Source organism: Myotis nattereri (assembly GCF_964212035.1).
Source record: "Myotis nattereri genome assembly, chromosome: 11".
NCBI lineage: Eukaryota > Metazoa > Chordata > Mammalia > Chiroptera > Vespertilionidae > Myotis > Myotis nattereri.
Window position 1 is genome coordinate 43885154 of NC_138086.1, and position 15650 is coordinate 43900803.

The window sequence follows — 15650 nt, forward strand, 5'->3', positions numbered from 1 at the left end:
AAATACAGAAATGTAGTTTACTTTATAATGTCTCCTTAGAACTTTCTTTACATAGTCCATAAGTTCCTCGTGTACCTTGTAGCTTTTTCCAAAATCCATTTCTTTAATTTTTAATAACTCTCTTTCCTTCATGACCAGAAGCCTTTAAAATCTCAGGGTGAGTGTCACAAACTTATTTTTCTTTCATGATTCCTATGACATTTCTTAGCTACTTATGGGTGGTGATATTCACCAAAACTTTATAAAGGGAGTCGGTAAGGCTAAGTCAGTTTGTTTCCCTTCAGGTCCTATGCCTAGATTTTGAATACATGCTACCAGAGCAACTTGGATGCCTGGTTAAATTAACTGGTCCAAGAATTCAGGCTTCTGACAGGTACAGATAACTGATTAATAGGTAATGCTCCATGACTTAGGACTGTTACACAATTTCCCCTGTAAGTTATAATAACAGATTTAAAAATTTTAATATGGGATAATTTATTGATTTTTTACAGAGAGGAAGGGAGAAGGATAGAGAGTTAGAAACATCCATCAGCTGCCTCCTGCACACTCCCTACTGGGGATGTGCCCACAACCAAGGTACATGCCCTTGACCGGAATTGAACCTGGGACCCTTGAGTCCGCAGGCTGACGCTCTATCCACCGAGCCAAACCAGTTAGGGCTAATATGTGATAATGTAGTGTAAGTTTATTATAATCTTATTATGTATCATGGCTGTGTGAAGTAGCTTTGTAAAAACCTTTGGCTGCTATTATACCTATCCTTTCCTGCCATCATATAAGTCAACGTCAGCCTTAAGTCCCCTTTTCCTAGAGTTGAAAGGGTGTCGGTAAAGCTAAGTCAGTTTATTTCCCTTTAGGTTCTGTGCCTAGAATTTGAGTACACCTTACCACACTTATTAAGGGGACTTAGCTCCCATTCTGGCATTAGCACCTCACAGTAGCTCCGTGTCCTTTTGTACATGTATTTCCATGAGTACTAGCACTCTTGGTTACAAGAACTGAAAATCAACCTGAAGTAGCTAAAGAGAAAATGGGATTTTTTGGGGGAGGATAGTGTGGCAGATGGAAACAAAGGCTGAGCAACCACGCTTGAGAGAGTCAGGCAGCCAGGCAGTGCTGAGGAGCTCAGTGGCCGGGACCAGGGACCCCATGCTTTCAGTGCTGTCTCTTGCCCTCATCACTAGACCCTCACTCTTGGTAGTTTCAGGATTTCAGTCCAGCTTCTCTTCAGGGCTAGAGACACTGACTCTGGTGGCTTCTAAGCTGATGCTCTCCCTGCTTTGCCACCACCAGGGCTGGAAAGATGGGGTGCAACTCAGTTCTGGATGGAAAAGTCCCAGAAACGACTGGCTTAGTTGGATCCTCTGTCTGGTCCTGCACAGGGTGCAGCCTCCCTAGACTGCAGTGGGTGCTGCTGGAAGAGGAACCGTTCCAAGAACCTGTCTTTTTAATCACCTCTCAGGAAAAACAATCCACGAGGAGTGGCAGAAAATATTCGAGGGTATTTGTGTGCTGCTGTTGTCCCTGCTTTGCGGGATACCAGAGGCGGCGGGCGTCAGTTAAAGCATTTCAGAGCTGTCAGTGTCCCTGTTCCTCGTGCATTTTTTGCAGTGAATCTCATTCTCTTTTATGCCAGGGAGACTGGCTGGTGATTGGATCATCTGGGGATTTTTCGTTAGATAAATGGTTACCTTGGTTTGCTTTTTGGTCTTTGAGAGTGATGTGCATGTAGTTTTAGAATGATCTAAATTAGTACCAGTATTAGCTTGAAAAGGCAAATACTAAGACATTGGCCACATAAAAGTTAATTAAATTACATAAGAATATATATATATATGTATGTATATATGTCTCCCAAAAAAACTATACACACTTTAACAGCTGATAGCTCAATTTTGAAAATGAAATAAACACTGCCTTTATAATTATTCAAAGTGCGTGTGTACATTTTATGGGACACCCTATATTTTTTAAATCCACACCTGAGGACATGCTTAGAGAGAGGAAAATGCGGGGGGGGAGAGGAAGGGGGGGAGAGGGAGAGAGGGAGAGAGAGAGAGAGAGAGAGAGAGAGAGAGAGAGAGAGAGAGAGAAAGAAAGGAAGAAAGAAAGAGAAATAAAGAAACATTGACCAATGCCCCCAACCCCACCCCATTTTTGGCTTCATAGGCCCTGGCTGGGATCGAACCCACAACCCAGGTATGTGCCCCGACCAGGAATCAAACCGGCAACCTTTCAGTGCATGGGACAATACTCCAACCAACTGAGCCTCTCCAGCTGGGCCACATTTTAACTTCAGTAGTGAGTTAGTTATCTTTTCATTATTGTGAGTATTTACTGTTGAATGTACAGTGTTGTTATTCGTTCTTTCCCATGGTCCTGCTTCCTGTTTTATTTCTTAGGTGTACAGAGGAAGACAAAGGAAGCAAACTATTTAATGGGTACTTTTCACTTTAATATTTTAAAGTACATACTATATCAGTGGCAGGGAACTTCTAGATTTAAAAATGTCAAATGTAGCCCTGGACAGGTAACTCAGTTGGTAATATGCCAAGGTTGTGGATTTGATCCTGGTTAGGGCACATACACCTGGTAACAATGAATGAATGCATAAACAACACATTTGATGTCTCTCTCTGTCTGAAAAAAAAATCAATCAATTAAAAAAAAAAGTCAAATGCAATTTGAAATTATTTATCATTTGTCTGTTTGGCAGGAAGCGTTCTTCCTTTGGGGTTTTTCTGGTTTTCTAACTAAGTGAAATTTTACAAAGCTAGAATAAAGTTCCTGAAAGCAATAAAGCTGACTCATAACCCTGAATTAGAAAACTCTTTCTCCTCTTTTGATAGTTAACTCAAAGACTTAGCTAAGTTTTAAAAAACAAGCCTTAGCTCCTTAAGAAGCTTTTGGATAGTCATGGATTTGTCGGCTCTGTCCTGCCTGGCATCCTGACATCAGGAAGAGAGAAAATCCTTACGTCTTGTTCTCTCTGCCTTTCACCCTTTTTCCTTGTCTGCCACTGAAGTCTTACAATTTAATGCACATTTCTCAGATCATGTTAACGCTACACATCTGGAACGCTCTGATAATGTCCTTTGGAGAATGTGCCCATAATACAATCACTTCTACATCTGGGTCTTCCGCTTCATTGCACACCTGGGGCATAGCGCCACATCAAAAATCCAGTTGTGTTTTTGCTGGGGCGTGAATAGGAAAAACTGTACAGGGCCATGGAAATGCCCAGGCATTTTATGTGTCACCTGAATAAATAGTAACTGCATAAATGTGTATGTGTATGTATATAGAAACCAACCATGTAATGTAGGTTTTAATGCAAATACAAGTCTTGTGCGAAAAGGATTAGAAATTTAACGAGGGAAAGCAAAAGCTGAGATGTAGGCCTTGGGGTTATTGCGGGAACACAACCAGGAAACACTGTGTATGGGGGTGGGGGTGGGGGTAGGGGGGTGGGGAAGGAAAATGGTTCCCTGCAGAGGAGTAGGCTGAAATCTTGGGGAGAAGAGTCAGATTTCAGATTTTTGAAATGTAGGCAAGAAAAAAGAAGGCCTGCCTTTTTATTATTATCATCTGCATCTACCTGTTTGTGTTATTAGATTCATGAACTTCAACCTTCTGTGCTGCTTTTTCCTAACATAATTTAAAGTTCCCTGTTATAGCTCTGTCTTTGGACTTTAAATTTCCAACCTGGAGGAAGTTCATCACTGAACTTTTTCACCTGGACATATTTTCTGCAGTGCACAGCCAGGGTGCATCCCTAGGCAAGAAACAAAAACAGAGCCTCTACCCTATGTAAGCCCCCGGATGGCGCTATAAGGAAGGGGAAGATGAAGACAGTGTGACCTGTGTGGGTGTGTTTGGTAGGAGTGTCTTGTTTTTATCGGTGTTCTGGATGCATTAGGATTTTGAATGGTCTGCCCTCAACCTTATTTTTCCCATAAGCCCTCTTGTTTTTAGGGTGCAGTTTAATAGGATGCAGTGTTTTCCAGGAATAAATTTATTGGGTTGTGTGTGTTTACTGATAAAATTTGTTTAATTTCCCCCTCCAAAATCCAGAAAACACTCAAAGTTGTGTAATTAAGAAGAAAATCCTAAAGTTTCCATGAAATGCCGTGAATGACATATGAATATTTTTGGTATTGTGGTTAAGTAATGGCTTTCAAACATTTACTTCAAACTGCTTCAGAGTGTCTTGAGAAAGTATTTTAAGTAACTTTCATAATGTTTTTTTTAAAATGTATATTTTATTGATTTTTTACAGAGAGGAAGGGAGAGAGATAGTTAGAAACATCGATCAGCTGCCTCCTGCACACCTCCCACTGGGGATGTGCCCGCAACCAAGGTACATGCTCTTGACCGGAATCGAACCTGGGACCCTTGAGTCTGCAGGCCGACACTCTATCCACTGAGCCAAACCGGTTACGGCAACTTTCATAATGTTTTGAGAAAATCTTTTGAGTAAGATTTCTTTGAATATATAAGAGTCAATATATAAGAGTGTAAATAATGGCTGGCATGCATGGCGAAGAATTAAATTTAAAATTTTTAGGGTTTATAAAAAATTAGGGTTTAGGTTTTTGAAAACATTATGAACATTTTTAAATAAATTGTATTGAACATTTCACCATAACAACTTACAATGGAAAGAAATTGCTAAGGTTACATAGAATTCAGTAATTTGAAACTCAGACTCTTTTTGGGAAATATTTTCTTTATCACTTTTCAGAATAAAATATTTTTCCTTAGAAGCTTAAAGGTTTAATGAAGTTAATTCATAAAATAGGTGACTTGTAGTAGATTTATATGCATAAAGTAGTCTTTATTCTTACCTCCCTCCTAATTTTTAAAGCCTTTTCTTATTTAACGTTTCTTTTTCCTTTTTCAGTTATAGTCTTTCTCTACTGTTTCTTCAGTTACTTCTTTTTTTTTCAGGTGTGTTTTTTTGGGGGGAGATTTTGGGGGAAGACCTGTCTGTAATATCCTACTTAAAGAATGAAGCTCAGACATCTGGCAGCTTCATTTGTCTGAGATAACTCCAGGTGGGTTGATAGGAAACAAGAATTTTCTGCTCAAATAAGAACCACAAAGCCAGTAGGGCACAGCTTGTGGTCGGTGGGTGTCTCAGCTAATGTTTCTCCAGTCAGGAGAAAGTTCCTAGTCCTGCTTTGAACCCATCTATTCACTCAACCCTCTATTCACAGAGTTTTCTGATAAGCCCATTTATCTGCTTGCCCAGTGTGAGGATGCAGAAGCTTGTGGCACACTGAGAAGAGTGTTTTGGTGTTAGGAGGAGGCGCATTTAGAGCCAGGAGAAGGAAAACCTAATGACAAAGGGTGAATAACCATACAAGGAAGCAGAGAAACACAGATGTCAGTTATTGAGATCAGAGTCCAGTGACCCTGTATACTCTCCATTAAATCCTGATGGGTGTCAATGATGTTCATGATTGACCTCATCATCAATTGAAGATCAGGTTTTGTTTATTATAATCTATTTTAAAAGCCAGGGAAGTGCATAACACACTTTAGAATCTTAAAAAATCACACATAAAGGCAGCCACTTCAAGAAATTAATTTTCATTTTTCTGCAAAATGACTTAAGCCAATGTCAGGTTCTAGCATTTTTGTCAGCATTTTTCTTTCCTGCCATTTCCGTTCTATCCACTGAGATGCTATTTGCACAAAAGACTTTTTGTCTCTTCTCTTTAAAGATAGACCCTTTATTGTTAACCTCTACTGTGGTTCTTTTATGGTGTGCTTTCAGATACATGTCAGTGTCTAGTAATAAAGATATTCTTAATAGCAATAGACTGAATCCTATGTGACATGAACACAATGATTAATTTCCTGTAGCTGTGCCTTCTAGCCTCTATACTTTTGCTGTGTGGCCAAACTTCTTGCCTAGTTGTGTACATTTATTGACATTGACGTTTGCCCCATACATTTCTCAAGCTCCCTTTCTATTTCCACTCCATAGGAGTTAAGGAATTAATTTGAACTACTGACATCAGCAGGTCCTTCTAATATCTATGTATTCAACAAGTATTGAGTGCTGTCCAGGAGCTGGGGAAACACAGGAGAACAAAATGAAATGAGTTAGAAGTCTGTGCTCTTGAGCACTTTTCATTCTAGTGGGGGAGGAAGACAAACAGATAAATAAAAGTCAGTGAGATAGTGAAGCCAAACTAATGCAACTGCAGGGGAGGGAGGAGCAACAACAGAAGAGGGGAACCTGAGCAGGACTTTAAGATGGAGATTCCTGAGCTCCAGCTGAGTCATGGGAAGGAGTTGGCTGGGAAGAATGTTCTTGGCAGACAGAGCAGCAGAGACAAAGATTCCTGAGGCAGGAATCAGATTTGTGAAAAATGTGTCCATTGTGCCTGAAGCCTAGTGTGGTGGACACCGTGGGCTCCCTGCTTGGTGGGCGCCCATCATAATGGCAGCCCTGCCTCTCCAGGCCTCAGTGAACACCGCCAGGCATACACAGGGCTGGCCCTCTTGCTGCAGTGGGACTAGCGTTGGGTACATTTGTTTCACCTGCGGCCACATTATTCCTCAGCTCTTCCCCATCCTCCTGTCCTTCCTCCTCACCCCTTTTCTCTGAGAGCATGTCCTCAAAAAATTAGGTGAACAAGAATCCTGGCCCAGCTCTATTTCTCAGTACTTGTTGAATACATAGATATTAGAAGGAGCTGCTGATGACAGTAGTTCAAATTAATTCCTTAACTCCTGTAGAGTGGAAACCCTGATCTAAGACACAAAGGAACTTTTGACCCTTTTTCTGGGCTCCACATCCTTAAGACAGGCGCCTACCCAACGTGTCCACTTGACTGTTCCGAAGATACCTACAACGCCACGTGTATAAAAACTGAATTCATGGTAGTGTTCCCTTCTCAAGCTTTTGTTCTTCCTATGCCCATTCCTTTAGTTTGTGACCCCACCTTTCACCAAATCACACTAAGAATTCAGAGTCGTGCTTGGATTTTCCCTTCCCATTAGACCTCATGTCCAGTCACGCAACAAATCACTGTCCTCAGTGTCTCTCACTTCCTTTGTCCTTCCATCTCTACTTTTACTGCTTTAGGTCAGGGTCTTGACTGAACTGTTGTTTAGTCTCCCAAGTGGCCCCTCTCACCTCCCATCCTTCACTCCTCCTGTCTATTTCTGCATCATTACCCCCTTGTAAAATGAAAAGCCCCTTCCAGCCACTTTCTGCTCATAGTCCTTTAGGGACTTCCTATTGGAGTAAATGGCAGCTTCCTGTAGGACAAAGTGGCTCATTTCTTAGCCCGTTTTGCTCTGGTGTCAGCCACCTTTCCCTCAGCCTTCCCAGCTGCCACCGCTGTGCATGGCTCTGGTTTCAGGCTCTGACCTGTTAGTCCCGTTGTGCTGTTTCTTAGTTGCCCATCCCTCCCGGGCAGTGCCCGAAGCCTCAGCTATGCTGCCTCCTCCCTGAAGTCTTCTGTGAGCCACCCAAGGAACATTATTTGTGTCCAACAAAAGTGCTCTGGAAACACTCATTTCAGGGTATTGCTATTACTTGCTTTATTTTTAAGCATTCGTTAGGTTCCTGGAACGCAGAGAACATGGATGTTCCCATTGCCGGGCGCATCAGTACATGCTTTTTGAATGAGTAAATGGGAAAATAAAGGAGAAATGTCATTGTGTTAAGTTTCCTGGCTTTTATACAGGATAGCTCAGTGAATACAAATGCTGTGCATGCTCTTGTCCACCAACTAACTGTAGGAAAGAAGATATAGAACTACTTGGATGAAGTGACTAAAGATAACACTTTAGTTTAAGATAACACTTGTGGAGTTTACCCAGGGAATATTGACTGATAGGGGAGGGGAGATTATTCAAGCCCTAAAATATGGAGTTGGGAAATTCATTAATTTGTTAAATATTTATTTAATATTTGCTCGATGCCTAGCATTGTGTTATGGGCTTTGGCGGAATAAAACAGGATGAAGTTGATGCTGTTCATTCCACAAGGGCCTCAAAATGGGAAAAATGCCAATAGTATAAGAGAGTTTTATGAGGTAGCATGTGACTAAATCCTAAATGATTCAAATAAGAAGTGCTGTTGGTTCTGGAAAAGGAGTCTTTGTGGGCTGGAGGGTTGAGCAATCTTAAACAAAACCTCAGATTTTTGAAAGACTCATTGAAATGAAGTTTGCTTTGCAGAAATGGTGTTCATAAAACTCAATAGTTTCCAGATATTAAAGAGATAGCTCTCTCTTTTGGCTTTGGTGCAGAAGGGCGGACATCATATTTGTGTTTGAAGGGGAACTTCCTGTAAGATTTGGAGTGAGCTTTTGTGCCGCAGAAAAAATAAAGTCCAATATCTTCACAGTGTCCTTTGGAAAGATGAAGGTGAAGATGGCTTGCAAATGGGGGGTAGGGGAGATAATTCCTTTAAACCCATTAGAATGTGAAGGATAATGCTTTTCCCTGAGCTTTTTTTTTTTTTTTTTTTTTTACATTTTTAAAAATTGAATTTGAGAGGCCGTAACTGGTTTGGCTCAGTGGATAGAGCGTCGGCCTGCGGACTGAGGGGTCCCGGGTTCGATTCCGGTCAAGGGCATGTGCCTGGGTTGCGGGCACATCCCCAGTGGGGGGTGTGCAGGAGGCAGCTGATCGATGTTTCTCTCTCATCAATGTTTCTGGCTCTCTGTCTCTCTCTCTTCCTCTCTGTGGAGGGTCAAAAAAAATATATTTTTAAAAAAAATTGAATTTGAGAGAAAGAGGAAGGGAATTTTAGAAAGAAAGAGAAACATCAATCGGTTGCCTACCAAACATGCTCTAGCCCGAGACTTCGATTCCCTGTGCCCTGACTGGGAATCGAACCCACCACCTTCTAGTGTACAAGACGATGCTCCAACCAACTGAGCCACACTGGCCAGGGCTTCCCTGAGCTTCTGATTGATAAGTGTGCACCCAGTCCTGGGAGTTATGGGCATATTGGCCACTCATCACTCACACAATAGCTATCTCCTCTTGTACTTTAATTTCTTAATTGACTGAATATTTGTGAGGTCAGATTTCATGCCTGGCTTTAAAAAAATTATTTTCTGCCTAACATATTTCTCAATTGTTTCCTTGTATCTTAATCTAATGTATACCCCTTTGTGGTTCTGTTTTCTGAGGATAGGAAATACTTTAAATGAGGATGAATTGTATGTAGATCAACCACGTTCCTGTAGGGGTCGCTATGCGAGTAGCAGTTTGGCATTCTTCCTTGCCACCCAGCACCATGTGGCATGACTTGACACAATTAGCCTGAGGACTGTGAGATCTGGTTTGTGTTGGTATTTTACTTTTGAGAGTGGTATGCGCCTAACCCCACTAAGAATTCTGCAGGCTCATAACTGTATTTTATCATTTTAGTCCGTAAATGCCACCTGCGAATTTTCTTTTTACCTCACATATTTGGTGCATTATTACTTTAGAGTTCTCAGTTATGCCCCATTTGCCTATGACAGATATATGCACATAGACACATTAAACCATTTTACTGGCTTTTGCAGCATGAATGATGGTAGCCCAAACTTGGCCTTCTGTAGGACCTCAGATTATTGTTTAATGGGGTTGTCACTCAAGATACTTACTGGCTGCCTCCAGTGCTTTTAAAAAATTGAATTGAGCATGATGAGGTGCATCCCTTTGATTAAATGTTTTTCCTCCCATGCAATCACCATTAGCTGCTTGGCTCCAATTCTGTCTTCTTTTGAAGCAGCCCTGCATTGCAAATCAATATCTTTCTGGCGAGACAGTGTGTTGTGAAGCGTCTGGACGGCATATGCACAGTTACTTTGGCTGCAATGCTGCTGCAGAGCCCGGTTACTCTGCCTTCCTGGGAACTCCACAGGCAAGTCCATCGTGCTTGGAGAAAAATAAAAGATTGTTTGGGGAAAAAGAATCACATTGTTAAAGCTATGGATACTGAACGTTAGCTTGTGCTTTGTGCTCTTCTAAACCATTTTTGGTCTTATTCCACCAAGATTAGCTTCTCTGAAGTGATTTCTGGGTGGTTGTTGTTTTTTTTTGCTTCTGCTTCCCCCTTTCTTGGTTGTAGTACGGCCGTACCATTTCAGCTTGCTAGTGCAGAAAGATGTGAATTCAGTTACTGGATGCGCCTGGCCTGGTGCAGACACATTGCTAGAGATAATGTTAAAGAGTTGCAGGTGAATCGAGCCCGAGAGAGACAACAGCGAAACGGTAAGAGGGAGCATTCTTTAAAATTAGCTCAGGGGTTTTAATTTGGAGCATCTCGGCAAGTCTGAATCCTGACTCACTCATTTACAACTTGAAAAGGATTCATTTTCTGCATGTCATTTTACTCATCCCCTTCCATTTAACTGCCAGCAACATCACAGACTGATCAAGGAGGTATTTAAATTAGGGATCTGACTGGAGGTTCCCCTCGGGAGAGTCTCTTGAGGCTCCCGAGGCTACTGCTTGTAGTTTGTAAACACCAGTAGCAGTGACAAGATGAGGAAAAGCTTTTGAGACTGTGCTTCTTTGCCATAGCTGAGTCTTATTTCTCCTGAAACTTATTTATTACAGCTTAACGAGGTCTCACAGATTGTTTTGCCTGGTCAGGCTTGGCTGCGTGCCCTCTGAGTCAAGCCAGTGAAGGACAGGAGACCACTTTTTTCACCTGGGTAAACTGATGTCTATGAATTAGCTGGGTTGGATCGGAGTGGCATAAACATCGCTGATATATTAGGGATCTGGGGCTTCCTCCCTGCTCATCCCACCCACTCCCCTCTGGAGCACAGACACGCACCTGCTGTAAGTGTGTGCTGCCTGGCAGAGGTTAGTGTGCCGGTATTTTGCATCATTACACCTGTAGTGGTATGCTTTCATGTATGGAAGTGCTGCTCCTTCATGCAGTTCTGCTTGAAGTGCTTGCTTGAATAGTGGACTATTAGCATTTTGGATGCAAATGGAGAAACCCCTGCACGCATGAGGGACCGGGGCAGCAGACAGGCTACTCTACAGTGATGCTCACCAGCTTGTGAAGAAGATAACAATCGAGAGACAGAAATGTAAACCTTGATATCTACAGAGGTTGAATTCCTTTGTTAATTGGCACAGAGTATAGTGGGTAGGGGTGGTGGAAGTGGAAGGACATGTTTTAATATTGTTCAAAGTGAGGCTACTACACTACATGGTCTTGGTGAATTTATAAGGATCCATCTATTAAATAGGGGCTGAATGTTAAGGATGGCAGCATTTGAGTTTTTGCTTTAAAAATATTCTACTTATGTATATTTAACTCATGAATTCATGTGAAATTTAAATGATGTAGGCTGTGAATGTTAGTTGAGAACATCATCAGTAACTTGCTGTAGCATGCTGGCCTTAAGCCAGCTATGTATAATTTTGACATAGGCATTGTAAGAAAGACCACCTGATTACTTGATAAGCTAATTGAGAGAAATATTGATACTATATTAGGGTTCACTAGACATTTTTTTGGGGGAAGGGGTGGGAGGAGCCTTAAATATGCTTCTATACTTACTCAACTGTTTATGGTAAAGGTTGGACATTGAATTGTTGGAAATGAATATTTGAATTTTCTTCCAAAGAGAGTTCAGATTTTTTCTGTTTTGACATTTTAAATTATTTTTTAAAGAGTTAAGATGGAATATAAACTATTATTTCCCATACTTCAGTTGTTCTTTTTAAAAAAATAAACTAACAAAAGAACTCTTTTTCTATTCAGAAGATGGTGTGCCTGTGTTTACTGTTTCTTTTTCTGAGATTGATGTATTCTAGCTATTTATATTTTTACCTTCACTCTGTGTCAGCTGTGAGGTTTATTTTTTCGCCCTGTGACAGAAGGAATTGTACATTTGCAAAAGTAAGTAATTTTTAAAAAGGGGAATAAATAGTAGAGCAATAATATGACATTGATTTCACACTCATGCAGTTTTTATTCCTCATTGTACAGACATTTATTAGGCATCTACCATGTGTAAGAACTTGTAGGAGGACATGCTGTGAGGAAGAACAGATGAAATGGATACGCTCCCTTCCTTGAACTGAAGGAGCTTAGAAATAGTAGCATTGGTATCTTTTTTTAAATGGAATATGCTTCATTATATTTTCTCAAGAATAAGTACATTTAATGCTTTTTGAATATTATATTTCCCACTTAGAGAGTCCTTTGTCTATTTTCTTTTAGTCATTATTAAACATTTATGAAGAGTCTACTGTGTAATAGTGCACCTACTATGAATCAATAAATAAAATAGATCTGGTCCCTGTCCTCAAGGAACTTACACTATACTTCCTTTTGAAATAATTCAAGGAGAAGTTTGGGGGCACTCCCCCCCCCCCTTTTTTATTTTGGGCACTTATGAAACAGATACTATAAGCTTTGATTATTTTATTTTTATTTTTAAATTGTGGTATAAAGTATATCTAACAAAATTTACATTTTTAAACAAAATTTCCATTTTTAAGTGTACAATTTATTGACAATAAGTATATCACAGTAGCTTGGTACCATCACTGCTATCCATTTCTAGAACTTTTTCATCACCCCAAACAGAAACTCTACCCATTACATAATAACTCCCCATTGCCCTCCTGCCAGATTTTGGTAATCTTTAGCTTACTTTCTGTGTCAATAAGTTTACCTGTTCAAGGGACCTCATACAGTATTTGTGGAATCATACAGTATTTGTCCTTTTGTGTTGGGTTTATTTCATTTGGCTTGTTTTTAAGGTTCATCCATGCTGTAGCATGTGTCAGAATTTTATCCCTTTTAAATAAATGCTTTGATTTTTATATGGAAGAGACAGCAATACCTCCAACCCCTTATATGATTTCACTAAATCAAGTTCCCATAAGGACACTATCATAGATAATTTAGAGATACAAAGACCTTGTGGGCAGGGGGAAGCAATGAGGAGCAGAAAAGCACTGAGGGAATGACCTGTGGATATATCACATTTGGATTCTTTACATGGTCTGGTAATTGAGCATGGTAATTGGGCTACTTACACTTTCATGTCACTTCTTAGCTGATAGAGAGCAGCAATCAGTTGAATAGTCACTGGAAGGCTGGCCTGTGGCTTTTGTCATTATTAACATTTGAATTGCATCCACTCTGCTTCTAGTACCTTACTTTATCTAACTTTATAAGCAAAGACTGATCACGTTAGGTCCTCTTATAGATTCGGAGACTCTCAGAACTGATAGGTATTTCAGCAATTGTATTGTCTCATTGGCTCATTCATTCAGCCAATGGGGGAGAGGCTCCTGATGCCCACTGCAAGCCATCTTTCACTCCCCACTGCTCTTCTCGGTGGACACTCAATACAAAAAGCCCACTTATCCTCTGAGTTAGACAGAGGCATGAGAGAGGGTGTAAGCTTGATGCCCTATTAAGCAGTTTTCCATTGAATAAGCCTGGCTTCATCATATAGCATTCTCTTTCTCAGATTTCTACTTGATACTGCTTCTCTTAAATCCAGATGTGTTTCTGATAGAGGATCCTTTTTAGAAAGACAAGTTAATGCTCCCAGAGCTGTTTATCTACAAAGTAGTCAGGAAACACAAACATGTATGGAAGAAGAGTCAACATGGTAATGTCTAATGCCTGAATCATCTCATCTTCCCCATCAGCCTGTCCTATTTTCTAACTTTTGATATGAGGCAGAATTAGATTAGTTAAAAGTATGTTGCCCTGGCCTTGTGGCTCAGTTGTTTGGAGCGTCATCCCATATTCTAAAAGGTTGCAGGTTCGATTCGCTGGTCTGAGTGTGTATGGGAGGCAACTGATCGATATTCCTCTCTCACATCAATGATTCTCTCTCCTCTCCCTCTTTCTTTCTAAAATCAATAAAAACATATCCTTAGGTGAGGATAAAAAAAAAGTATGTTAAACTTGGGTGGTGGAAGTTGGGCAGAGGAAGGGGGGAAGATGGGTCAGAAAACCTCAGACCACAGAGCAGTTATTTTGCTTTAAAAGTGCTTTGCTTTTGCATCAGAGGACAGAATAAGAGAAGTGTTGCAGACCGGGTCTGTCCTTTGCTTATTTCTCTCAGGATAGAAGTTCCAGGGAAGACAACCCGATGTTCAATAGCTCGGGCTTTGTAGTCAGGGTCCTGGAATAAACCTCATTCTCTCTGTTGACTGTCTGTGTGTTCTTGGATATGCTACTTAATTCTTATGTGCCTCAATGGAATCATCTGCAAAATCGGGATAATACCAGTACCTCATGGGCTTGTTGTAGGGATTAATTAAGGAACTATATATAAAGCATTGTTCATAGTAACTGTTATTATATAAGAGCTCAACAATGGCCATCATCATCATTGTCATCATCCTGTAGACGTTTTTAATCCCCATCTCTCTTTTCTAACAACTTGCATTGTATCTTGCCCAAGCTCCTGCTCCAGTTGGCTTGATTATTGGGCACACATAACAATTTCTGAATGTTAATTGGGTTTGAGTGTCTAAAAGGAGGATGTGAAAAAATGCTCCAGTATTCCATGTATTGCGTGGCAGGTTTGGGAAGTGTCTATATTCTATAGATTCCTCTCCTGCCAAGCTGATGAAAGTTTGCACCCCTCCCCCCTATTCCTCAGCTAAATGAGATCTCAGAAATACAAGGATGACAGTGAGATGCGCCTGGAGCACTGGGGGCTGTTTTCAGGTGGCAGACAAGCAGCAGGGCATGTGCCTCCCACCACTCTGCTCTATTCGCCTTGGGTATGTCAGTTAGGATTCACTAGTGACTTGTCCCAGTCATAGGAAAGGTTTACAGAGCCAGTCCTCATGAAATCAGTTTGGACTTTATTGTTAGTGGATTGCTTTCAACTCTATTATTGCGGAAATTTCAGCTCTTTACAGTAGATGGACCAGTTGTCAAAGCTGCATTGAAAGCTGCATTCCACTTCTCCCCAAAGGTTCATTGTTCCCGGTGTTTCTCTTCATAAGCTCTGTGTGGTTAGTGACCCACATATGTGTCTCTGAAAAATTTAAGAGCTTCAAAATTCAATCCTGCATTGAAGGATGCCCTACATTTTTTGGAATTCATTGGTGGGGTTCACGTCTGGATTTATTTAATGAGAATGAAAACATTAAACTTTTAAACTTTGTAGCATCACTCATGACATTAGTCACTAAATTATTATCCAGACATTAATAATGCATTTAAATTTTATTAAAAGGATGGTTATTGTAGGTGAGGAGATGTGAGTTGTCTTTATTTATGTAGCCACCTGTCTCAGAATAAGAAGAGAGTACACAATTTTATTTCTCCTTCAGGAAAGGAATTTAAGAATATTTATAATATTTATTTTTAAATGCTGTCCATATGGTTCTCATGGGAAAGAAATCCAGGCCCTAATGGAACAGCCAGTACCTCCAGCAGTGTCTTTTCAGTTTCCATTTCTAATGTTATTGTGCCTTTGGATGCTTTATTTTACATGAGAGACAGAATAGCGAGCTACAGACATTTGAAAGGAATAAGTATGAAGGAACAACTAGCCTGGCTCCCTACAAAAAAGCTACGGGTGGTGCAGGAAAACTCAGAAGAGAAACAAAACAGAATTCAGAAGGCACCTGACTATTGTTTGCACAGCCTTTGAGACATGACAGCCACT

At 40.6% G+C, this 15650-nt stretch overlaps 1 protein-coding gene across 2 annotated transcripts in view; it reads left to right on the top strand.

Annotated features, from left to right (window-relative positions):
- Positions 1-15650, top strand: part of CDK14 (cyclin dependent kinase 14) — a 526114-nt gene that overhangs the window by 97961 nt on the left and 412503 nt on the right. The window contains exon 1 of one of the 2 annotated variants that reach the window (XM_081102331.1): positions 10092-10242. The exons of the other annotated variant lie outside the window; for it this stretch is intronic. The gene's annotated coding sequence lies outside the window, so the exon portion shown is untranslated. Of the gene's footprint in view, positions 1-10091; positions 10243-15650 lie in introns of those variants that run through there. 2 annotated transcript variants of the gene reach the window in all.